Genomic DNA, 18466 nt, shown 5'->3' with positions numbered 1-18466 from the left:
AGATCCCGGGATCCTCAGGCGGAGGCAGTGGATGCATTATCACTTCCCTGGAAGTATCATCCTGCCTATATCTTTCCGCCTCTAGTTCTTCTTCCAAGAGTAATCTCCAAGATTCTGAAGGAATGCTCGTTTGTTCTCCTGGTAGCTCCGGCATTGGCCTCACAGGTTTTGGTATGCGGATCTTGTCCGGATGGCCTCTTGCCAACCGTGGACTCTTCCGTTAAGACCAGACCTTCTGTCACAAGGTCCTTTTTTTCCATCAGGATCTGAAATCCTTAAATTTAAAGGTATGGAGATTGAACGCTTGATTCTTGGTCAAAGAGGTTTCTCTGACTCTGTGATTAATACTATGTTATAGGCTCGTAAATCTGTATCTCGAGAGATATATTATAGAGTCTGGAAGACTTATATTTCTTGGTGTCTTTCTCATCATTTTTCCTGGCATTCTTTTAGAATACCGAGAATTTTACAGTTCCTTCAGGATGGTTTAGATAAGGGTTTGTCCGCAAGTTCTTTGAAAGGACAAATCTCTGCTTTTTCTGTTCTTTTTCACAGAAAGATTGCTATTCTTCCTGATATTCATTGTTTTGTACAAGCTTTGGTTCGTATAAAACCTGTCATTAAGTCAATTTCTCCTCCTTGGAGTTTGAATTTGGTTCTGGGAGCTCTTCAAGCTCCTCCGTTTGAACCTATGCATTCATTGGACATTAAATTACTTTCTTGGAAAGTTTTGTTCCTTTTGGCCATCTCTTCTGCCAGAAGAGTTTCTGAATTATCTGCTCTTTCTTGTGAGTCTCCTTTTCTGATTTTTCATCAGGATAAGGCGGTGTTGCGAACTTCTTTTGAATTTTTACCTAAAGTTGTGAATTCCAACAACATTAGTAGAGAAATTGTGGTTCCTTCATTATGTCCTAATCCTAAGAATTCTAAGGAGAAATCGTTGCATTCTTTAGATGTTGTTAGAGCTTTGAAATATTATGTTGAAGCTACGAAATCTTTTCGTAAGACTTCTAGTCTATTTGTTATCTTTTCCGGTTCTAGAAAAGGCCAGAAAGCTTCTGCCATTTCTTTGGCATCTTGGTTGAAATCTTTAATTCATCTTGCTTATGTTGAGTCGGGTAAGACTCCGCCTCAGAGAATTACAGCTCATTCTACTAGGTCAGTTTCTACTTCCTGGGCGTTTAGGAATGAAGCTTCGGTTGACCAGATCTGCAAAGCAGCTACTTGGTCCTCTTTGCATACTTTTACTAAATTCTACCATTTTGATGTATTTTCTTCTTCTGAAGCAGTCTTTGGTAGAAAAGTACTTCAGGCAGCGGTTTCAGTTTGAATCTTCTGCTTATGTTTTTCGTTAAACTTTATTTTGGGTGTGGATTTTTCAGCAGGAATTGGCTGTCTTTATTTTATCCCTCCCTCTCTAGTGACTCTTGTGTGGAAAGATCCACTTCTTGGGTAGTCATTATCCCATACGTCACTAGCTCATGGACTCTTGCTAATTACATGAAAGAAAACATAATTTATGTAAGAACTTACCTGATAAATTCATTTCTTTCATATTAGCAAGAGTCCATGAGGCCCGCCCTTTTTTTGTGGTGGTTATGATTTTGTATAAAGCACAATTATTCCAATTCTTTATTTTATATGCTTTCGCACTTTTTTTCTTATCACCCCACTTCTTGGCTATTCGTTAAACTGAATTGTGGGTGTGGTGAGGGGTGTATTTATAGGCATTTTGAGGTTTGGGAAACTTTGCCCCTCCTGGTAGGAATGTATATCCCATACGTCACTAGCTCATGGACTCTTGCTAATATGAAAGAAATGAATTTATCAGGTAAGTTCTTACATAAATTATGTTTTTGCCACAGTAGGGGCATCTTTTGGGAGAAGGGTTCTACAAGCGGCGGTGGCTAGCAATTAGGAATACCTTCCCTACTTTCCCCCACATTTGTGTACTCCACAGCTTAGATATTGATTTCCCATGTTATGAATGTTTTTCGTGGACTCTCACTGCCATTAGAAGGAAAATAAAATTTATGCTTACCTGATAATTTAATTTCTTTCTTGGCAGTGAGAGTCCACAAACCCGTCCTGTACTGTGTAGTGGCAGCAGTCTTGGCACCTCTGTACCCCTTGTGTCTCTACTTTTTCCTTATCCTCGGCTTGAATTACTGGGAGGGGGAGGGTAAGTGGGAGGGGATACTTCAATGTACTGTTTGGGGTGTCTACCTCCTCCTGGTATTTCCCATAGGTTATGAATATTTTTGTGGACCCTCACTGCCAAGAAGGAAATTAATCAGGTAAACGTAATTTTTTTTTTTTCCTCATCACCAGAGGCATCAGTGTGGCTGTGTAAAGCTGGCCCCCCCTACAATCTGCACAAATAAAAAATTCACTGTATTTCGTTAGTGCTACATTTGTGCTGTTTTGTGCTGCAAAAATTAACATCTGACAAAACCTCACACGGACATAGTGTTGTCTTTCCTGAGAACTCAGGAAGGTGAACATAGAGAAAAGTTCACTTGTTCCACAGACCAGGGTTCCTTTCTTGGGAACTCTGATAGACTCGGTAGCCATGAAAATATTTCTGACAGAGGTCAGAAAATCAAAGATTCTAAATACTTGCCGAGCACTTCAATCCATTCCTCGGCCATCAGTGGCTCAGTGTATGAAGGTAATTGGATTAATGGTAGCGGCAATGGACATTGTTCCGTTTGCTCGCTTTCATCTCAGACCACTTCAACTGTCCATGCTCGGACAGTGGAATGGGGATTATGCGGATTTATCTCCTCAGATAAATGTGGATCGAGAGACCAGAAACTCTCTTCTTTGGTGGTTGTCGCTGGATCATCTGTCCTAGGTGACTTGTTTCCGCAGACCCTCGTGGGTGATAGTGACAACGGATATAAGCCTTCTGGTCTGGGGTGCAGTTTGGAACTCCCTGAAGGCTCAGGGGGTTTGGACTCAGGTGGAGTCTCTACTTCCAATCAATATTCTGGAACTGAGAGCTATATTCAATGCGCTTCAGACGTGGCCTCAGTTGGCTTCGGCCAAATTCATCAGATTCCAGTCGGACAACATCACGACTGTGGCTTATGTCAATCATCAGGGGGGAACAAGGAGTTCCTTAGCGATGATGGAAGTATCCAAGATAATCCTTTGGGCGGAGGCCCACTCTTGTCATCTGTCAGCGATCTACATCCCAGGAGTAGAGAACTGGGAAGCGGATTTTCTAAGTCAACAGACTTTTCATCCGGGGGAGTGGGAACTTCACCCGGAGGTATTTGCCTCATTGATTCTCAGATGGGGCAGACCGGAATTGGATCTGATGGCATCTCGGCAGAATGCCAAGCTTCCAAGATACGGATCCCGGTCAAGGGATCCTCAGGCCGAACTGATGCCTTGGCAGTGCCTTGGTTGTTCAGCCTAGCTTATGTGTTTCCACCGTTTCCTCTCCTCCCACGCGTGATTGCGCGAATCAAACAGGAGAGAGCTTCAGTGATCCTGATGGCGCCTGCTTGGTAAGCGGATCTAGTGGACATGTCCTCTCTGCCACCGTGGAAACTTCCATTGAGACAGGACCTTCTCATTCAAGGTCCTTTCCAACATCCAAATCCAATTTCTCTGCAGCTGACTGCGTGGAGATTGAACGCTTGATTTTATCGAAGCAAGGTTTCTCTGATTCGGTCATCAATACTTTGATACAGGCTAGAAAGCCTGTCACTAGAAAAATCTATTGTAAGATATGGCGTAAATATCTTTATTGGTGTGAATCCAAGGGTTACTCATGGAGTAAAGTTAGGATTCCTAGGATTCTGTCTTTTCTCCAAGAAGGATTGGAGAAAGGGTTATTAGCAAGTTCCTTAAAGGGACAAAATTTCAGCTTTGTCAATTCTGTTTCACAAACGTTTGGCAAATGTGCCCAATGTTCAGTCTTTTTGTCAGGCTCTATCTAGAATTAAGCCTGTATTTAGACCCATTACTCCTCCCTGGAGTTTGAATTTAGTTCTTAGAGTTCTTCAAGTGGTTCCGTTTGAAGTCATGCATTCCATAGTTATTAAATTGTTATCTTGGAAAGTTCTGTTTTTAGTTGCTATTTCTTCTGCTCGAAGAGTTTCTGAGCTTTCAGCGCTACAGTATGATTCTCCGTATCTCATTTTTCTTTCTGATAAGGTGGTGTTACGTACTAAACCTGGATTTCTTCCTAAGGTAGTTTCAAATAAGAATATTAATCAGGAAATTGTTGTTCCTTCCTTGTGTCCTAATCCTTCTAAGAAGGAGCGTATGTTGCATAATTTGGAAGTGGTCCGTGCCTTTAAGTTTTACTTACAGGCAACTAAGGATTTCCGTCAATCATCTTCATTATTCATTGTTTATTCTGGAAAGCGTAGGGGTCAGAAAGCTACGGCTACCTCTTTCTTTTTGGCTGAGAAGTATCATCCGCCTGGCATATGAGACTGCTGGACAGCAGCTTCCTGAAAGAATTACGGCTCATTCTACTAGGGCGGTGGCTTCCACATGGGCCTTTAAAAACGATGCATCTGTTGTACAGATTTGTAAGGCTGCGAATTGGTCGTCCCTTCACACTTTTTCCAAATTTTCCAAATTTGATACTTTTGCTTCTTTTGAGGTTATTTTTGGGAGAACGGTTCTTCAAGCAAGTGGTGTCTTCTGTTTAGGTTCCTGTCTTGTCCCTCCCTTTCATCCGTGTCCTTTTGCTTTGGTATTGGTTTCCCACAAGTAAGGATGAAATCTGTGGACTCGTCATATCTTTGTAAAAGAAAAGTAAATTTATGCTTACCTGATAAATTTAATTTCTTTACGATATGATGAGTCCACGGCCCACCCTGTTCTTTAAGACAGTTTTTTTCTTTATATTTTTTGTAAACTTCAGTCGCCTCTGCACCTTTTAGCCTTTCCATTTCTCTTCCTATACCTTTGGCCGAATGACTGAGGGTGGAGGGGAAGGGAGGGGCTATATATACAGCTCTGCTGTGGTGCTCTTTGCCACTTCCTGTTAGCAGGAGGTTAATATCCCACAATTAAGGATGAAATCCGTGGACTCGTCCTATCGTAAAAGAAATTAATTTATCAGGTAAGCATAAATTTACTTTTCTTTTTTCATCCATCAAAACATAGGACCCTCCTCCCTCCCAGTACCTTACATAGCCTGCTGATTGTTTATAACACACCCTATCTGAATTTCGTAGTACAACTAGAATAAGACTCCAAGCTGCACACTCCCCTTGCCCCCCCCGGCCTCATTTCCCCCATTATGACTAACTTGAATGTAATATATCAACCTTTTTCAATGTAATCTTTGTTTTTGATCTCCCTTCCGATAAGATGTAAGGATTATGCACAGACTGTTACTTTTCTATAAAGACCACTTTGGACCTGCGTGTCCATTCATTTACTTTTTGTGCCTTTTGGAATAGGGGGCCTGCATGCCCCTACTCATTTACTTACTTGTTTACTGAAAATGTGAGACTTTGTTTTATTGTTGATTCTCAATAAAAAAATTAAAACTAACAAAAAAAAAAAAATTACATTTTGAAAATTTTTAATAATTTGTGGTGCAAAGTGGGCGAGTTTTGATCTTATTTAATGCTCAATATTTCCAAAACCAAACCAGCAGAAACGTTAATTTTTTTTTTTAGCACAAATCAACAGAATCTTAGAACAAATAAATGGTATGTTTGGTTTTAAAATTTAATAATGTGGAGTTCAAAGTGGACGGAGTTTGATCATATATAATGCTTAATATGCCCAAAACGAAACTGGCACAAATGTTAATTTTTGCAGCATAAATAAATGGTATATTTTTATTCTCATTTTAAAAACATGAAGTGCCAACTTAACACAGCAGTGGCGAATTGGATGGCGGTTTACATAATTTTCACTGACAAAAAAAACAAACTGTTATAACTCAAAAACGAAAGCAGCACAAATAAAAAAAAAAATAACGGCATTAACACAGGACTAACTAACCAGCCCAGTTTCATGTGTTGAGAAAATGAGGGTGTAATACACACCAGTGTGTATTACTACCCTTAGGGGGCGCCTCCTAAGGCGTATCAACTAAACAAATGCTAAAGCAATAACAAAAACCTAAATTGTTACTTGTAGAATATACAAATATGCTTATACATATATATGAAGATGTACCAACATAAAGTCCAAATGAGTTATAGTGATACAGTCCCAATCATAAAATGGATCCAAAACACGGTAGGCAGCTCTGTCTTAGGATGGTCTTCCTGATAGATGGGTAACTGAAAAAATATAAAACACAGAGGCGCCAAACATGGCCTAGTATAGCAAAAAAACAGATGATAAAATCCACAAGGTAATTAGATACTCACAATGGAGGCGCACCCATTGGTGCTTATGAAGCAGTCTGGAGCCTCTCAGTGGTCCAGCTCACTGGTATACTTCATGGGTCAAATAGTGGTCCTTGGTCGTGGTGATTAGCAGGTTCCTGAGTGAACACAAAATATGCAAACCATAGCCCAGTAACGTCTAGACAAGTGAGTGGTAAACTGAGCAATCTTACTTACAAGATCCAAAGCACCAGCAGGTGCATATACTGCAGACTGGAACCAAACAGTCGCCCAGTAGACTGATCCCTCCAGGTGATAACAGGATAACTCTCAGGTGCCAGAGAGTTAGCAGCATACAAATGATATAAAAGGTGTCCAAAAAGCAAGTGTATTTCTGTAAAAATCTTTATTAAAAAGCGACGCGTTTTCTCAGCTAAAACAAGCTGTTTCCTCAGCTAAAACATTATTCAATGTTTTAGCCTGAGGAAACAGCTTGTTTTAGCTGAGAAACGCGTCGCTTTTTAATAAAGATTTATTAAAAAAAAATGAAAATTGGGGTGCAATACTTTGAATGTATTAAGACACTGTGGTGAAAATTTGGTAAAGATTGGATAATTCCTTCATAGTTTTTCACATATTCAGTAATAAAGTGTGCCCTGTTTAACATTTAAAGAGACAGTAACGGTTTTGTTTTAAAACGTTTTTTGTGCTTTATTAACCAGTTTAAGCCTGTTTAACATGTCTGTACATTCAGATAGATCATGTTCTGTATGTATGGTAGCCAATGTGGTTCCCCCTTCAAATATGTGTGATAATTGTGCCATAGCGTCCAAACAAAGTAAGGACAGTACTGTCACAAATTGTAAAGTTGCCCAGGATGATTCCTCAGATGAAAGAAGTAGACATAGTTCTACATCATCTCCTTCTGTGTCTATACCAGTTATGCCCGCGCAGCGCGAACCCTAGTACTTCTAGCGCGCCAATGCTTGTTACTATGCAGCGATTGACGGCAGTAATGGATAACTCCATAGCTAATATTTTATCCAAAATGCCAGCATTTCAGAGAAAGCGCGATTGCTCTGTTTTAAACACTGTAGAGTAGGAGGGCGCTGATGATAATTTTTCTGTCATACCCTCACACCAATCTGAAGTGGCAGTGAGGGAGGGTTTGTCAGATGGGGAAATTTCTGATAGGAAGAATTTCTCAGCAGGCAGAACCTGATGTTGTGACATTAAAATTAGAGCATCTCCGCGCATTACTTAAGGAGGTGCTATCTACTCTGGATGATTGTGGCAATTTGGTCATCCCAGAAAAATTGTGCAAGATGGACAAATTCCTAGAGGTCCCGGTGCACCCTGATGCCTTTTCCGATACCTAAGAGGGTGGCGGACATAGTGAATAAGGAGTGGGAGAAGCCAGGCATACCTTTTGTCCCTCTTCCTATAATTTAAGAAATTGTTCCCCATGGTCGACCCCAGGAAGGACACATGGCAAACAGTCCCTAAGGTTCGAGGGGGTGGTTTCTACACTAGCCAAACGCACGACTATTCCCATTGAGGACAATTGTGCTTTCAAAGATCCTATGGATAAAAAAATTGGAGGGTTTGCTTAAAAAAAGATTTTTGTACAGCATGGTTACCTCCTTTAACCAATTTCGTGCATTATTCCTGTCACTACAGCGCGTGTTTTCTGGTTCGAGGGAACTGGAAAAGTCGCTCAGTAAGGAGACTCCATATGAGGAGGTCATGGACAGAATTCACGCACTTAAGTTAGCTAATTCCTTTATTTTAGATGCCGCTTTGCAGTTAGCGAGATTAGCGGCGAAAAATTCAGGGTTTGCAATTGTGGCGCGCAGAGCGCTCTGGCTAAAGTCTTTGTCGGCGGATGTATCTTCCAAGACAAAATTGCTTAATATCCTTTTCAAAGGTAAGACCCTTTTTGGGCCAGAATTGAAAGAAATTATTTCAGACATCACTGGGGGAAAGGGCCATGCCCTCCCACAAGATAGGCCTTTCAAGGCTAAGAATAAGTCCAATTTCTCCAACATAGGTGTGTCCGGTCCACGGCGTCATCCTTACTTGTGGGATATTCTCTTCCCCAACAGGAAATGGCAAAGAGCCCAGCAAAGCTGGTCACATGATCCCTCCTAGGCTCCGCCTACCCCAGTCATTCTCTTTGCCGTTGTACAGGCAACATCTTCCACGGAGATGGCTTAGAGTTTTTTAGTGTTTAACTGTAGTTTTTATTATTCAATCAAGAGTTTGTTATTTTAAAATAGTGCTGGTATGTACTATTTACTCAGAAACAGAAAAGAGATGAAGATTTCTGTTTGTATGAGGAAAATGATTTTAGCACCGTAACTAAAATCCATGGCTGTTCCACACAGGACTGTTGAGAGCAATTAACTTCAGTTGGGGGAACAGTGTGCAGTCTCTTGCTGCTTGAGGTATGACACATTCTAACAAGACGATGTAATGCTGGAAGCTGTCATTTTTCCCTATGGGATCCGGTAAGCCATGTTTATTACGATGGTAAATAAGGGCTTCATAAGGGCTTATTAAGATTGTAGACTTTTCTGGGCTAAATCGATTCATTTTTAAAACATATTTAGCCTTGAGGAATCATTTTATCTGGGTATATTGATATTATAATATCGGCAGGCACTGTATTAGAACACCTTATTTCTCTGGGGGCTTTCCCAAAGCATAAGCAGAGCCTCATTTTCGCGCCGGTGTGGCGCACTTGTTTTTTGAGAGGCATGGCATGCAGTCGCATGTGAGAGGAGCTCTGATACTTAGAAAAGGCTTTCTGAAGGCATCATTTGGTATCGTATTCCCCTTTGGGTTTGGTTGGGTCTCAGATCAGATATGTAGGGCAGCGACTTGGTCTTCACTGCACACTTTTACCAAATTTTACAAGTTTGATACTTTTGCTTCTTCTGAGGCTATTTTTGGGAGAAAGGTTTTGCAAGCCGTGGTGCCTTCCATTTAGGTGACCTGATTTGCTCCCTCCCTTCATCCGTGTCCTAAAGCTTTGGTATTGGTTCCCACAAGTAAGGATGACGCCGTGGACCGGACACACCGATTTTGGAGAAAACAGAATTTATGTTTAACTGATAAATTTCTTTCTCCAACGGTGTGTCCGGTCCACGGCCCGCCCAGGTTTTTTTAATCAGGTCTGATAATTTATTTTCTTTAACTACAGTCACCACGGTACCATATGGTTTCTCCTATGCAAATATTCCTCCTTAACGTCGGTCGAATGACTGGGGTAGGCGGAGCCTAGGAGGGATCATGTGACCAGCTTTGCTGGGCTCTTTGCCATTTCCTGTTGGGGAAGAGAATATCCCACAAGTAAGGATGACGCCGTGGACCGGACACACCGTTGGAGAAAGAAATTTATCAGGTAAACATAAATTCTGTTTTTCGTTCCTTTCGCAATTTCAGGAACGGACCGGCTTCCAACTCTGCAGCCTCTAGACAAGAGGGTAACGCTTCCCAGACTAAACCAGCTTGGAAACCAATGCAAGGCTGGAACAAGGGTAAACAGGCCAAGAAGCCTGCTGCTGCTACCAAGACAGCATGAAGGGGTAGCCCCCGATCCGGGACCGGATCTAGTAGGGGGCAGACTCTCTCTCTCTTTGCTCAGGCTTGGGCAAGAGATGTTCAGGATCCCTGGGCACTAGAAATAGTCTCTCAGGGTTATCTTCTAGAATTCACGGAACTACCCCTAAGGGGAAGGTTCCACATGTCTCACTTATCTTCAGAAAATAAAGAGACAGGCATTCTTACATTGTGTAGAAGACCTGTTAAAGATGGGAGTGATACACCCAGTTCCAACTGTGGAACAAGGACTGGGGTTTTACTCAAATCTGTTTGTAGTTCCCAAAAAAGAGGGAACTTTCAGACCAATTCTGGATTTCAAAATTCTAAACAAATTTCTCAGAGTTCCATCGTTCAAAATGGAAACCATTCGAACAATTTTACCTACAATCCAGGAGGGTCAATTTATGACTACCGTGGATTTAAAGGATGCGTATCTACATATTCCTATCCACAAAGATCAATCCAAGGATTTTCACAAAGGTGCTAGGGTCCCTTCTAGCGGTTCTAAGACCAAGGGGTATTGCAGTGGCACCTTATCTGGACGACATTCTAATTCAAGCGTTGTCTCTTTCCAAAGCAAAGGCTCATACAGACATTGTTCTAGCCTTTCTCAGATCTCACGGGTGGAAGGTGAACGTAGAAAAGAGTTCCATGTCTCCGTCGACAAGAGTTCCCTTCTTGGGAACGATAATAGATTCTTTAAAAATGAAGATCTTCCTGACAAAAGTCAGAAAGTCAAAGCTTCTAAACGCTTGTCAAGTTCTTCACTCTATTCTGCAGCCTTCCATAGCTCAGTGCATGGAAGTAGTAGGGTTGATGGTTGCAGCAATGGACATAGATGAATTTGAGCAAAAGGAACTAAGACCATTAACACTGTGCATGCTCAAGCAGTGGAATGGGGACTATACAGACTTGTCTCCAAGATTCAAGTAGACCAGATGACCAGAGACTCACTCCGTTGGTGGTTGTCACAGGATCACCTGTCTCAGGGAATGAGTTTCCGCAGACCAGAGTGGGTCATTGTCACGACCGACGCCAGTCTTTTAGGCTGGGGCGCGGTCTGGGATTCCCTGAAAGCTCAGGGTCTATGGTCTCGGGAAGAGTCTCTTCTCCCGATAAACTTCCTGGAACTGAGAGCGATATTCAATGCTCTCCGGGCTTGGCCTCAACTAGCGAAGGCCGGATTCATAAGATTCCAGTCAGACAACATGACGACTGTAGCTTACATCAACCATCAGGGGGGAACAAGGAGTTTCTTGGCGATGAGAGAGGTATCCAAGATCATCAAATGGGCGGAGGATCACTCCTGCCATCTATCTGCAATTCACATCCCAGGAGTAGACAACTGGGAGGCGGATTATCTGAGTCGTCAGACTTTCCATCCGGGGGAGTGGGAACTCCACCCAGAGGTTTTTGCCCAGTTGACTCAATTATGGGGCATTCCAGACATGGATCTGATGGCGTCTCGTCAGAACTTCAAGGTTCCTTGCTACAGGTCCAGATCCAGGGATCCCAAGGCGACTCTAGTGGATGCATTAGTGACGCCTTGGTCGTTCAACCTAGCTTATGCGTTTTCACCGTTCCCTCTACTTCCCAGGCTTGTAGCCAGGATCAAACAGGAGAAGGCCTCGGTGATTCTGATAGCTCCTGCGTGGCCACGCAGGACTTGGTATTCAGACCTGGTGAATATGTCATCGGCTCCACCAGGGAAGCTACCTTTGAGACAGGATCTTCTAGTACAAGGTCTATTCAAACATCCAAATCTAGTTTCTCTCCAGCCGACTGCTTGGAAATTGAACGCTTGATTTTATCCAAGCGCGGGTTTTCAGATTCAGTGATAGATACTCTGGTCCAAGCCAGAAAACCTGTGACTAGAAGGATTTACCATAAAATATGGAAAAGATATATCTGTTGGTGTGATGCCAAGGGATTCTCATGGATTAAAATTCCCGGGATCCTCTCCTTTCTCCAAGAAGGTTTGGATAAGGGATTGTCAGCGAGTTCTCTAAAGGGACAGATTTCTGCTTTATCTGTCTTGTTACACAAACGACTGGCAGCTGTGCCAGATGTGCAAGCTTTTGTACAGGCTTTGGTTAGAATCAAGCCTGTTTACAGACCTTTGACTCCTCCCTGGAGTCTAAATTTTGTTTTTTCAGTTCTTCAAGGGATTCCATTTGAATCCTTACATTCCGTAGATATCAAGTTACTATCTTGGAAAGTTCTGTTTTTGGTTGCTATTTCTTCTGCTAGAAGAGTTTCTGAATTATCTGCTTTGCAGTGTGATCTACCCTATCTGGTGTTCCATTCAGATAAGGTTGTTTTGCGTACCAAGCCTGGTTTTCTTCCAAAAGTTGTTTCCAACAAGAATATTAACCAGGAAATAGTTGTCCCTTCTTTGTGTCCGAACCCAGTTTCAAAGAAGGAACGTTTGTTACACAATTTAGATGTAGTCCGTGCTTTAAAGTTCTATTTAAAAGTAACAAAGGATTTCAGACAAACTTCTTCTTTGTTTGTCGTTTATTCTGGTAAGAGGAGAGGACAAAAAGCTACTGCTACCTCTCTTTCTTTCTGGCTGAAAAGCATTATCCGATTGGCTTATGAGACTGCCGGACGGCAGCCTCCTGAAAGAATCAATGCTCACTCTACTAGGGCTGTGGCTTCCACATGGGCCTTCAAGAACGAGGCTTCTGTTGATCAGATATGTAAGGCAGCGACTTGGTCGTCTCTGCACACTTTTGCCAAATTCTACAAATTTGATACTCTTGCTTCTTCGGAGGCTATTTTTGGGAGAAAGGTTTTGCAAGCCGTGGTGCCTTCTGTTTAGGTAACCTGATTTGCTCCCTCCCTTCATCCGTGTCCTAAAGCTTTGGGTATTGGTTCCCACAAGTAATGGATGACGCCGTGGACCGGACACACCAATGTTGGAGAAAACAGAATTTATGCTTACCTGATAAATTACTTTCTCCAACGGTGTGTCCGGTCCACGGCCCGCCCTGGTTTTTTAATCAGGTTTGAAAAATGTCTTTCTCTATACACTACAGTCACCACGGCACCCTATAGTTTCTCCTTTTTTTTTCTCCTAACCGTCGGTCGAATGACTGGGGGGCGGAGCCTGGGAGGGACTATATGGACAGCTCTTGCTGTGTGCTCTCCTTGCCTTTCCCTGTGGGGGAGGAGAATATCCCACAAGTAATGGATGACGCCGTGGATCGGACACATCATTGGAGAAAGTAATTTATCAGGTAAGCATAAATTCAGTTTTTTTGCGTCTTTGTTGACGCTAGTTGTTTTGGTGTGAAATCGTATTTGTTATGACGCGAGTGCTGTCATTTCCTGGTGTTATTTTGCGCCAAATTTTTTTAACTTCTTTTTGCGTAATGCATCATTCTTGGCACCAAATTTTAGTTATTTTATCCCTCTCTCTCTATTGCTTTCTGTTTTCATGAACCTTGAAAGCTATTATGCCTGCTTTTGTTTTTCTCTACTAAAACTGTTTTATTGTGGAAATTTAATGTTTTGCCTAATGTTAGTTTTTCGTTTTCTGTTATGTTACTGTAGAAACTATGATGCCCTGGAACACAATTCTACAAAGCTAAGTGTGTTGTTTTCATTTTTTTAAGTTCAATTATTTGGCATTTATTTATCTTGTTTTATGCTAGCAATGTTTCTACATGTACACTACCATTTACTGTTTTTTACATATTCAGTTCATGTACTTGATTTCATCTGCAAACATCACATGTTGCTTACATCATAAAAGGTTATGACTGCTATTATGCCTTTAAGTAAACTTACCAGGTCTTTTCAAAGTTTTTAAGATTTAATTAATTTTGCTCTGACCAACAGCATATTTAATTTTATTCTACTGATGGTTTCTTTGGCTCAAAGAATCCTGTATCAGTTTTTAAAATTCTACTTATTTTTAATTTGAACATTTTTTGTTGTTTTAAGGAAATGTTTCTATTTATAGCTTTTAGGAGTCTAGTCCTCCTATTAACTATGTTAATAATCCTTTTCAAATCTGGATTTTAACATTTGTGCTTTTGAGGTTTTTTTCCTATTCAATATACTATCTGTATTATATTCTAAAGAATGGTTATTCTGATTCCCTCTTGGGACTGTACTATTATTTCTAAGGAAATTTGGTACTTGTTTTCAGGATTCTTTAGAATTTGAATATAACTTTAGTAGAGCATATTAACGTACTGTTTATATTTTTAGCTCAGCTTTATCTGTGGCTGACATTACTGTTCTCTCAACCTTTGTTGAACAGTAAGCATAAGCAGTTTCAGATTCTTAAGTATATAACTCTATTTACTTTAGATGTATTCATTTCATTATGTTTACTATATCTATTATTATGATTTTAAATATATTTTATTATCTCTTTCTTGTTAGGATAATAATTTGTTTGATTTCTATTAGCTCCACTATTTCTGGAGGTTTAGAGTTTTTTCTGCCCTACTTTTAAGACCGGTGATGTAGATCAGTTGGTGAATGTCCTGACTACAAACGCTTGTTCTAGATCTAAGGGTGATAGATTAATTTCCCGGCAATGTTAATTCAGCCCTTTTGGCCTTTGAGGTCAATTTATTGTGTACCATTTATTTGGGTAATAATAACTACTGTTTTTATCAGCTGCTAATTTGATTAACTCCAAGTGTAAGCACTGAAGAAGTGGGTTTTTTTTGTATCCTTCTGGGAGAAAAACGCTATATAAATTACTAGTTATTAGACTGCATGAAGGTGCGGTTCTCAAACCAGTCCTTCTGGTGGAGTCTGATTAAATTGTTTTTGGATGAACTCAGTCTAAATTCTATATTATTCTTAGGGTTTGAATAGATTTTTAGAATGAGACCTTCTATGGGAAGAATATTTCTTTCTTAGTGTACACTGTGATTTTGTATTCAGGAGTGATTATGCCAGTTCTTTTTGCAGAAACAGGATTGGGGTTTCTATTCAATTCTATTATTTGTCCCTAAGAAGGAAGGTTTATTCAGTCCATTCTTGGATCTGAAGACTTTTTATATTGTTTTGTTTGAGTCTCAACTTTTGAGTTGACGATTATAAGGACTATTATGCCTTTTTGTTAAGGTCATTTTATGTCTACTCCATTTTTCAGGATATTTATCCTCATATTTTATTTCGATCAGACTACTTGTGGATTCTGAAATTTTCTTATTAAGCTTTACCAATTTGTCGCTTCTCCATTTGGTTTAGTGACAGCTTTGAGTCTTTTCAAAGGTTCTTGGTGCCCTTCTTCTGTCTTCAGACAGTAGGGTATTGTGGTGCTTCCCTATTTGGATGGTATCTTGGTATTAGCTTAAACTTTTCTTTTATTAAAGCCGGACAGATCGCTCAGCATGCTAATGCACTGTGGCTGAGCTCTGTTGCAACTTGAGGGTTGCAGGTTCGATTTCCGGCGAGGTCCATTCAGCCTTTCATCCTTCCGAGGTCGTTTAAATGAGCAGCGTCTTCAGTCCCTTACGGGTGATTAGACGCGCTTTACAAATACCCAATACATACATATGAAAGAGCAGTATTCAAATATATGGACTTTTCTTTTTGTGAAATCCCTCAAGAATCAACTAAGTTTTTTGTTTCTTCAAGACTTGGTTAGAGGATTTAATTTACCTAAAGAGTTCCATTCCTCAGTCAAGGGTCACTTCTTTTTGGGTTTCTAGGGTGTTCATGTCTTTATCGGACAAAAGTAAATTGTAAGTGGTGTTAGCCTGTCTAACTTACAGTCTAGAACATTTCTTTCAGTGGCTGTGTGCATGGACGTTTTAGGTCTCGTAACTGCAGCATCAGGCGTGGTTCCCTTTGCTCATTTTTCATATGAGATCTCTTTTTGCTTTGCATACTGAATCAATGATACAGGGATTGTTTTTAGATAAAAAGGGAGAGTGCTACAAGAAAACTTCCGCATGAAGTGAGTAAAGGGCGGATAAAAGAACCAGACCTAGCCAGATACAGGGGGGTGTGGAGCCAACAAAAAGCAGTGGACGACCGCACGTAGCAAATGAACAAAAATATAAGGCTCTTGAGCAACAGTCCAAAATATCCTTTAATCCAATAAAATGAAAGATACAAACACACTAATAGGAGGGCTCCAGCTATCTAAATGTAGCTTGAGCCCTCCTGTTGGTGTGTTTGTATCTTTTGCTTTATTGGATTAAAGGATATTTTGGATTGTTGCTCGGTAGGTAGCCTTCTATTTTTGTTTGATTGTTTTTAGATATCATAGTTGATATTTTTTAATCCTAACACTCTTCTCTCTCTGTTTTGTTAATTAGTCTATCATTTTATTCAGGGGGCCTCCTTTTGTTCGTCCTTCCTGCACTGTATTCTTAATGGATGCAAGTTTTACAGGTTGGGGAGCTGTCTGTGGGTCTTTTGACAGCACAAGGGGTTTGGAAACTTCAAGAGGCGAGGTTTCCAATCTATTTTAGAACTCTGTGCTATTTTTTCAGAGCTCTCTCAGGCTTGGCCTCTTTTAGGAGAGAACTTTTTCATTTTTTATTTTCAGACAATATCACAACTGTGGCATATGTCAATCAACAATATGGACTCATAGTTCCTTAAGCAATTAAGAAGTATCTTGATTACGTTCTTAGATGTAATTATTCTACTGTTAATTTTTTTTTTACGATTTTAGACATTTGGGAGGTGGATTATCTCAGCCGTCAGTCTTTACATCCGGGAGAGTGGTGTCTCTATACAGATGTGTTTTTCTCAATTTCCCAGGTACCTTTTCAGGTCCAGGGATCCTCAGGTGGAGATGGTAGATGCATTAGCAGTGTCTTGGTTTTACAACCTTACTACATCCTTCCACCTCTGGTTTTTTTTTTCCCCAAAGGTGATTTCCAAGATCATATTGGAACAGTGTCATGTGTTTCTGATGGCATCAGCATGGCCTTACAGGTTTGGTATGTGGATCTTGTTCAGATGTCCAAGTTGCCATCCTTGGCCGCTTTCTCTTTTCCAGCCCTCTTGTTCTAGGGGCTATTTTTCCATCGGCATCTCAAATTACTAATTTGGGGGTATGGAAATTGATTAGTGTTTAGTCATAGAGGTTTCTCTGACTTTATTTTTATCACTATGTTGCAGGCTTATAAGTCTGTTTCAAGGAACATGTATTATCAGGTTTGTAAAACCTATATTTTATAGTGTTCTCATAAATTCTCTTGGCATTCTTTTACAATTCCTAGGATTTTACAGTTTTTTCAGGATGGTTTGGATAAGTTTGTCTTCAAATTTTTTGAAGGGACAAATCTCTATTCTTTCTGTTTTATTTTCTAGAAAGATTGTTTAAACTTCCTGATATTCACTGTTTTGTTCAGGCTTTGGTTGGTATCAAGCCTGTTCATTTATTAATTTCTCTTTTTTGGAGTCTTATTTGGTTTGAAGATTATCTTCTTTCTTGGAAAGTGTTGTTTCTTTTGACCATCTTTTCTGCTACAAGAGTTTCTGATTTATCAGCTCTCTCTTGTGTGTCTCCTTATCTGATTTTTTTCATCTAGATGAGTTGTTTTGTGGACTTTTTTCCCTAAGGTTGTGAATTTGAACAACATTAGTAGAGAAATTGTTGTTCCTTCTTTGTGTCCTAATCCTAAAGAATTCTTTGAGAGTTCTTTACATCCTTAGGATGTGGCAAGAGCTTTATAATTCTATATCGAAGTTACTAGGATTTCAGAAGACTTCTAGTCTATCTGCTGTTTTTCTGGTTCCAGAAAAGGTTAGGAAGCCTCTGTCATTTCTTTGGCATCCTGGTTAAAGCTTTTGTTTTTCAAGGCTTATTTCGAGGCAGGACAGACTCCGCCTCAGAGTTTTACAGCACATTCTACTAAGTTCAGTTGCCATTTATTGGGCTTTTTCAGAATAAAGCTTAGGTTGATCAAATTTGCAAATCAGTCATTTGGTCTTCTTTGCATACTTTTATTGTTTTTACCATTTTGATGTATTTGCTTCTTCTTAAGCAGTCTTTGGTAGAAAAAGTTCATTAGGCAGCTGTTTCAGTTTGATTCTACTGCTTTTTGATTTATGTGTTTTCAAGGAAAACTTATTTATTGTGTAGATTTAATTTCTCAGTGGAAATAGCTGTTGTTATTTTATCCCTCCCTTTCTAGTGACTCTTGAGTATTTCCATCCCTTACGTCACTAGCTCATGGACTCTGGCCAATTACATGAAAGAAAACATAATTTATGTAAGAACTTACCTGATAAATTCATTTCTTTCATATTGGCAAGGGTCCATGAGGCCCACCCTTTTTATGGTGGTTATGTTTTTTGTATAAAAGCACAATTATTTTTCCAGTTCCTCTTTTTGTATGCTTTTCTACTCCTTATTTTCTTACCCCTCTACTTGGCTATTCGTTAAACTGAATTCATTGTGGGTATGGTGATGGGTGTATTTATAGGCATTTTGAGGTTTGGGAAACTTTGCCCCTCCTGGTAGGATTGTATATCCCATACGTCACTAGCTCATGGACTCATGAAATGAATTTATCAGGTAAGCTCCTTCATAAATTATGATTTTT

The 18466-nt window shown here is 40.2% G+C and overlaps 1 protein-coding gene across 1 annotated transcript in view; it reads left to right on the top strand.

Annotated features, from left to right (window-relative positions):
- The window catches only part of USP37 (ubiquitin specific peptidase 37), a 343747-nt gene that overhangs the window by 201786 nt on the left and 123495 nt on the right, over window positions 1-18466 (top strand). The gene's annotated exons all lie outside the window — the stretch shown is intronic.

This window comes from Bombina bombina, chromosome 1 (assembly GCF_027579735.1).
Source record: "Bombina bombina isolate aBomBom1 chromosome 1, aBomBom1.pri, whole genome shotgun sequence".
NCBI lineage: Eukaryota > Metazoa > Chordata > Amphibia > Anura > Bombinatoridae > Bombina > Bombina bombina.
This window is presented reverse-complemented; position numbering and strand designations above follow the sequence as displayed.